The 7,511-nt window shown below is 41.4% G+C and overlaps 1 pseudogene; it reads right to left on the bottom strand.

The window, feature by feature from the left end:
- Positions 1-7,511, bottom strand: part of LOC102811106 — a 95,106-nt pseudogene that overhangs the window by 36,938 nt on the left and 50,657 nt on the right.

Below are 7,511 nucleotides of genomic sequence, written 5' to 3'. Positions count from 1 at the left end.
TTCCAACCTTCTAAATATTCCTTTATATGTGGTTCAGAGTTCTGGGACCATCCCCTGAGCCTGCTTGGTTGGGTATTCTGTGTTGTTGTTAGTGGAGCTCTTTACTACATGTCCACCCTATCTGCCATCTTGTTTGTTCTCTCAACAGAATTTTAATCTGAACTGTTTCACGTTGAGACACCTGATAAACCCCATGTTGAGAATCTGAAAGGTTGTTAAGAGGGGTATCATTATTTTGGAGCACAAGAATTACTGCCATTAACTCAGCCTGCTGAGCAGACAATGAAGGACAGTTGATAATGTGGGAATATTTAGGTCCTTTAATAACAGTCATGCCCTTAGAATTGCCATCTGTAAAAAAATTTTTCCAGCAAGGGATGAGAGAAATTTTAGTCTTATGGGGCCAAACACGTGGAGTGTGTTGGAAAAAGGAGAGTACCTTATCATTAGGATAATGGTTATCAATAATACAAGCAAATCTTTTTAATACTATTTCCCAGGAAAGGCTGTTTTGCCAAAGTGTATTTCACTGCTCCTTGTCATAGGGGACTACAATTTTAGAAGGGTCATATCCAGTGAGTTGAATATAGCATTTTCTCCCACTTTGAATGATATTGAGATGAGGTTAGAAAAATGTGCAACATTTTGGTGTTCCATTTATAAAGATATATCCATTCCAGGATTCAGACAGGGTTTTCTCCTTGACTTATAGATTAGGTAGGAGTATGGACAATATGCAAAACATAAAGTACTACAGGCTCAGTAAGGGAAATACGAAAACTTTGTTGTTCATTTAAGTGTCTCTCTACAATCTGTAATCCAGCTTCCGCTTCTGCTGTTAATAGTCAAGGGGAACCCAGAGCAGAGCCTCCTTTAAGGATATCAAACAAATGTGTAAGTCCATATTGGCAATGCCTAATGTGTGATGAAGCCAGTTAATACCTGCACCCATTTAAAAAAAAAAAAATTTAAAGTTTTTAATTGGTCCTGTCTAATTTGAGGGTTTTTTATTTTTGTGTGTGTGTGGCTTAATATATATTGTCAGAGAACTTCCAGAGGTTCAAGCCAGATTCTTAAAAGGCTGTGGAACAAGGGATACTATTGCTAATGTCTGATGGACCTTGGCTGAAAGCAGGGAATTTCAGAAAGATGTTTACCTGTGCTTTATAGACTGTGCACAGGCTTACGATTGTGTGGATCATGACAAGCTATGGGCAACATTGCAAATTATGAGTATTCTGTAACACTTAATTGTGATCATGAGGAATCTGTACATGGACCAAGAAGCAGTTGTTCAATGAACATGGGAGCATTGAATGGTTTAAAATTAAGAAAGGTGTGTGACAGGGTTGTATTCTTTCACTGTGCTTATTCAACCTGTATACTAAGCAAATAATCCAAGAAGCTGGGTTAAATAAAGAAAAATGTGGCATCAGGATTGGAGGAAGACTCATTAACAACATGTGATGTGTAAATGTCACAACCTTGCTTGCTGAAAGTAAAGAGGACTTAAAATATTTACCGATCAAGATCAAAGAGCACAGCCTTCAGTGTGGATTGTGTCCCAATGTTAAGAAAACAAAAATCCTCACCACATAACCAATAAACAACATTATTATCAATGGAGAAAAGATTGTCAGGACTTCGTTTTTTTGGATCAACTCTCAGTACTCATGGAAGCAGCAGTCAAGAAATCAAATGACACATTGTATTAGGCAAATCTGCTGCCCAAGAACTTTTTAAAGTGTTGAAGAGCAAAGATGTCATCTTGACGACTAAGGTGTGCCTGACCCTAGCCATGGTATTTTCAATAACCTCATATGCTTGCAAAAGCTGGACAGTGAATAAGGAAGACCGGAGAAGAATTGATGCATTTGAGTTATGGTGTTGGAGGAGAATATTGAAAGTGCCATGGGCTGCCAAAAGAACCAACAGATCTGTGTTGGAAGAAATGCAGCCAGAGTGCTCCTTGGAGGCCAAGATGACCAAAAATTTTCTCTCATATTTCAGACATATTTTCAGGAGGACCAGTCACTGGAGAAGGATATCATGTTTGGTAAAGTGGAGGGTGAGAGAAAAAGAGGAAGACCCCCAAGTGACATGGATTTGCAAAGTGGCAGCATCAATGGGCTCAAGCATAGCAACAATTGTGAGGTTAGCCCAGGATTGGGCAGTATTTTGTTCTGTTGTGCATAGGGTCACTATGAATTGGTACTGGCATCAATGGCACCTAACAACAACTACAATATTTATCTCAGTGACTAAATATCTTTAATAATGATATGGACTTGTATGTTGCAACTCTTTTGGGGCAATTAATAAGCCAAATTGTGAGAGTCGGTGCTGAGTGTCTCTGTAAAGATAACTAATTTGATCTGACTGCTCACAGGACAAGAAGATATTGTCCATGTAATGAAGGATGTAAGCAGAAGGGTATTGTTTTCTAATGGGTTGCAAGGCTTGCCCAACAAATAATTGACATATAGTAGGGATGTTTAACATCTAGAAGCAAAACCTTCCACCAATATCTCCTCATAGGATCACATTGATTAATGCTAGGAACAGAGAACACAAAATTTTCTTTATCCTGGTCACAGCAAGCAATGGTATAGAAACAATCTTTTAAGTCTAAACTAATCAGAGACCAATTGGCAGGAATCATGAATGGAGAAGGTAATTCTGGTTGTAAAGCCCCCATGGGCTTGATTACTGCATTAATAGCATGTAAGTCATGCTATTAAGGTGTGTGACAAGGTTGTGTTCTTTCACCATTCTTATTCAACCTGTATGCTGAGCAAATAACACGAGAAGCTGGGTTCTATGAAGAAAAATGTGGCGTCAGGATTGGAGGAAGACTCATTAACAACCTGTGATATGCAGATGATACAACCTGGCTTGCTGAAAGTGAAGAGGACTTGAAACATTTACTGAGGAAGATCAAAGAACACAGCCTTCGGTATGGATTGCATCTCAATGCCAAGAAAACAAAAATCCTCACCACTGGACCAATAAACAACATTCTTATTAACGGAGAAAAGATTGAAGTTGTCAAGGACTTCATTCTTCTTGTATCAACTATCAACATTCGTGGAAGCAGCAGTCAAGAGATAAGACGTATTGCATTAGGCAGATCTGCTGCACAGGAACTTTTTAAAGTGTTGAAGAGCAAAGATGTCACCTTGAGTACTAAGGTGCGCCTGACCCAAGCCATGGTATTTTCAATAACCTCTTATGGATGTGAAAGCTTGACAGTGAATAAGGAAGATAGTAGAAGAATTGATGCCTTTGAATTGTGGTGTTGGAGCAGAATCATAAAAGTGCCATGGACTGCCAAAAGAATCAATAGATCTGTTTTGGAAGAAGTGCAACCAGAGTGCTTCTTGGAGGCTAAGATGGCTAAACTTCGTCTCTCTACTTTGAACATGTTGTGAGGAGGGAACAGTCGCTGGAGAAGGATGTCATGCTGGTTAAGATGGATTGTCAGAGAAAAAAAGGAAGACCCCCAACAAGATGGATCGACTGGGTGACATCATTGATGGTGTCCAGTGTGGCAGCGGTAGTGAGGTTGGCCCAGGATCGGACATTGTTTTTGTTCAGCTGTGCATGGGGTCGCTATGTGTTGGTTCCGACTCGATGGCACCTGACAACAACAACAAGTCATGCAAGAGCCTCCATTTTCCTGTCTTTTTAGGAATGAAAAAAAAAAAAAGGGAGAAATCCATGGGCACATAGATGCATCTATGCGTCCTACCTCTAATTGTTGTTTAACCAGTTCTTTGAGAACTTGAAGCTTCTCCTTAGTTAAAGGCCATTGATCTACCCAAACTGGATAAGTAGTCGTCCATTTTAAAGGGACTGCGGTTGGGCATGGAGAAGCCACAATGGCCTCTAGGAACATTTCTTAAATCTGCGTCCCCTTCTAGATTGTTGTCCTGTAGTGGAAATAGCTTCTGTAATCCCTTGTTCATTTTTTCCTGCTCCAGATTCCTGGTGATAGCATATTTTTCTCATAATATGCAAAGCAAATTCAGTACACAATCCATTAGACAAGACCATACCCCAATTCCTGAATAAGTCCCTTCCCCATAGATAGACAGGAATATCTGCAATGAATGGCTGAAATGTTCCCTTTTGTTCTTTGGGCCCTTCATAAGTTAATAGGAGCTCTGGTTAGCATAGTGGTTACGAATCGGGATGCGAGCCGCAAGGTCAGCAGTTTGAAACTACCAGCGGTTCCGCGGGAGAAAGATCAGGCTGTCTATTCCTGTAAAGATTTACAGCCTCGGAAACCCTGTGTAGTAACTATGAATCAGAACCCACTCCATGGCACATCACAACAACAACAAATAAAAATTTGTTATGGGGTACCTAACCCTTGAATGAGTTGAGATGTGGGCTGGCCAGCCCAGCTAGAAGGCCATTTGTTTTCAAGAAATAATAGAAATACCAGCTCTGATATCTAGTAAACCAAGGAATTCCCTTCCTTTGATCCAAATTTCACAAGTAGGACGACAGACAGTAATAGCTTGAGACCATAAACTATCTGCCTTTCTGTACTACCAAAACTTTGGCACCCTCCTTTGTTATTACAACAGGTTTGAGTTAAAAGATAAGGAAAAAGGAACAATTGAGCAATATGATCTCCTGGTTCAAAGGAATTACTGGAATTTATCCTTCATTGTCTGAATCTACAATCTCTGGGGAAACCTGGATTCCTAGTAAGTTTAATCTACTGTTATCTAAGACTATACTTACTGTTTCCTTGATAAGAGGACCACAGATACCAGTGGGTGCTTTAATTGGGGTCCTTTCATTTTTTAGGAGAATTTGTTCTCTAGTGGGTAAAGGTAATCCAGCACTGTCTTGAGTTAACATTCTTCTGGGGATGAAGCTTTGTATTGGAAAGGCCCTCATTGTATTTTGGGGCAAGGCAGGCCCCGTTTGAAGTTGCCCTGAAGGGGAAGTACCATCTTTGTGAAATTTTGTATGGCACTGATTGGCCCAAAGTTTTCCCTTTTTACATTTAGAACACAGACTAGGGCCCTTTTCATTTGTAAAGGGGTTATTAGAAGTTTGTGAACAAGTCCGCTGTAAATGACCTGTCTTACTGCAGTGGAAACATTTGCCATTGAAGCCACTTCCTTGGTTTGGGTGTGTAAGTGCACTCATAGCATGAGCCAATAAGGCTGTTTTATGGCCTTCTGTACCAACATCTTGACATGCTTTTATATATTGTCCCAGAACCCTAGAACATCCAACCAGGGCAATGGCCTTTTTATAATCAGAGTTAGCGTTCTGATAAGCAAGAGTCCCTATTAACATTTCTGCTGTCTGAGCATGGGGGATATGACGCTTAACAGCCACTTGTAATTGGCTGATAAAGGAGGTGTAAGGTTCAGTAGGTCCCTGCAAACATTTAACAAAGAATTGAGCTGGTAACCCATTATCCGAAACAGTGGCCCATGCATGCTTGTCACATAAGAACACCTGCTATTAAGCTTGCAGAGGCAATGCAAGTTTTCAGTCTAACTCAGCATTAGCCCTGGTACCCAGTAACATATCTTCAGGGATCAGAGGGTTACGGTTAGTGGCTTGATTTTATTGAGCCTGCTCATGGTAAAACTCACTGTAATTAACACTCTAGGACAGATATTGACTCCACTTAAACAGGCTTGGACTAGATGTTCGTTGTCATATGGAGGTAAAAAATATTGCGAAAAAACATTTCTAGGACACTGAGACTAAATGGACTTTGAGAGCTGTTATTCATGATATTGGTCTTTAATTCCTTAAGAAGCTTAAACTCTAAGGGTGTGTGAGTATGAATATTCATATTCATGCCCAGATTAGCGGGGTCAGGGTGAATGGTAATCAGATAAGCATGGATATCAAAGGACCTGCCTGCCACAGTGGCCTGTATGAGAGCATGCTGCAATGGATTTTCACACATAAGCAGCGATGGAGATGGCCATGGAAGCTTTACTTCTCCCTTTTCCTATAGAGGTAGAGGATTAGGAGGGGCAGAAGGAGGCAGAGGTTGAGAAGGCAGGTGTTGTGAAGACACCCACTGAGGGCCAACCTCAAGACAAAGGGGCAGGACAGTATGAATCAAAGACTAAGTATGTTGCTGTTGTTAAGTGTCATCTAGTCGATTCTGACCCATAGCGACCCTATATAGGGTTTCCAAGGAGCAACTGGTGAGCTTGAACTGCCGACCTTGCAGTGCAAGCAACTTTGCAGTCTGGCATGTTAACCCACAGCGCCACACCAAGACTCAGTATAGAGCAAGGAAATATTAAATTTGTACCCCTTTTGATGTGCCTCTCTCAAGATATCCCCAATTCTGTCCCAGTTTTCGGTGTCTAATGTGCCTCCCTGAGGGAACCAATAGCTTAGTCTAACACCTCTTCTAAAAGAGCTCTAATGGCTTGAGAACTAACAGGGGCTCCAGGTTGTTTGAATAACTGCTTTACTAAATCAATATAAGGCTTTTCCACAGAGGACAAGTCTTGACCCATAGAAAGTCTGAGGCGTATAAAACAGTTTTTGAACTTACGTGTCGACACTCAAAACTTCCTCAGAACATCACCGTTGCTTATCCCTTAGCTCTTTGGTGGATTTCCACTTCTCTTATGTCCCTGTTCGGGGTGCCACTTGTGTGGACCAGCCCACAAAATCACCAAATGTGGAGGTGATGGGGATTAGGGAAATAAAACACAGACACAGATTAAAGTTTAAGTGAGACAGAAAGACTCATAATCTCAATGATTAAGAACTCCAAGAAAAGGTTAGTCTCCCTGTTTATTCACCTCCTTTCTCTTGTCCCCCCAGGATGTCATTCATCACCTTGACATCAAAGGGTTCTTATGTTCTCCGGAAATTAGAACATACACAAAACGTTTAACAAGGAATGCATCAATAGGTACCATGGGAACATAGTGCTGAGTGCCAGTTATCACCTCTGGTCATATTTGTATTCTGTCGGTTTTCCTTCAGAGCACACATGGCATGGCTCTCTGCAGTTTTCTGTTTCCTCATACCATGGTCCAGACATGAGTCCCTTCCTCCAGCCTTTCCCCATGGTGGTCTCCAACAGACACTTCACCAGGAAGACATTCAAGCAAATAACAAACATATGAATAAATGTTCATGATCATTATCCATTGTTGTTGTGTTGTTGTTAAGTGCCACCGAGTCAGTTTGGACTCATAGCAACTCTACATAGGGTTACTGAGGAGCAGTTCCTGGGTTTGAACTACCAAACGTGTGGTTCCCAGTCCAGTGCTGATACTTCAGCACCACATTAGAACTCCAGATAAGTATACAAGGGAAGCATTACAGGAGGTAATAACACCAGTTCCGTAGTGGTTACGAATCGGGCTGCGAACCTTAAGGTCAGCGGTTCGAAACTACCAGCGGCTCCGCGGGAGAAAGATGAGGCTTTCTACTCCCGTAAAGATTTACACCCTCGGAAACCCTGTACAGGGTCGCTATGGGTCGGACCCGACTCG

Source organism: Chrysochloris asiatica, unplaced genomic scaffold (genome assembly GCF_000296735.1).
Source record: "Chrysochloris asiatica unplaced genomic scaffold, ChrAsi1.0 scaffold00464, whole genome shotgun sequence".
Lineage (NCBI taxonomy): Eukaryota > Metazoa > Chordata > Mammalia > Afrosoricida > Chrysochloridae > Chrysochloris > Chrysochloris asiatica.
This window is presented reverse-complemented; position numbering and strand designations above follow the sequence as displayed.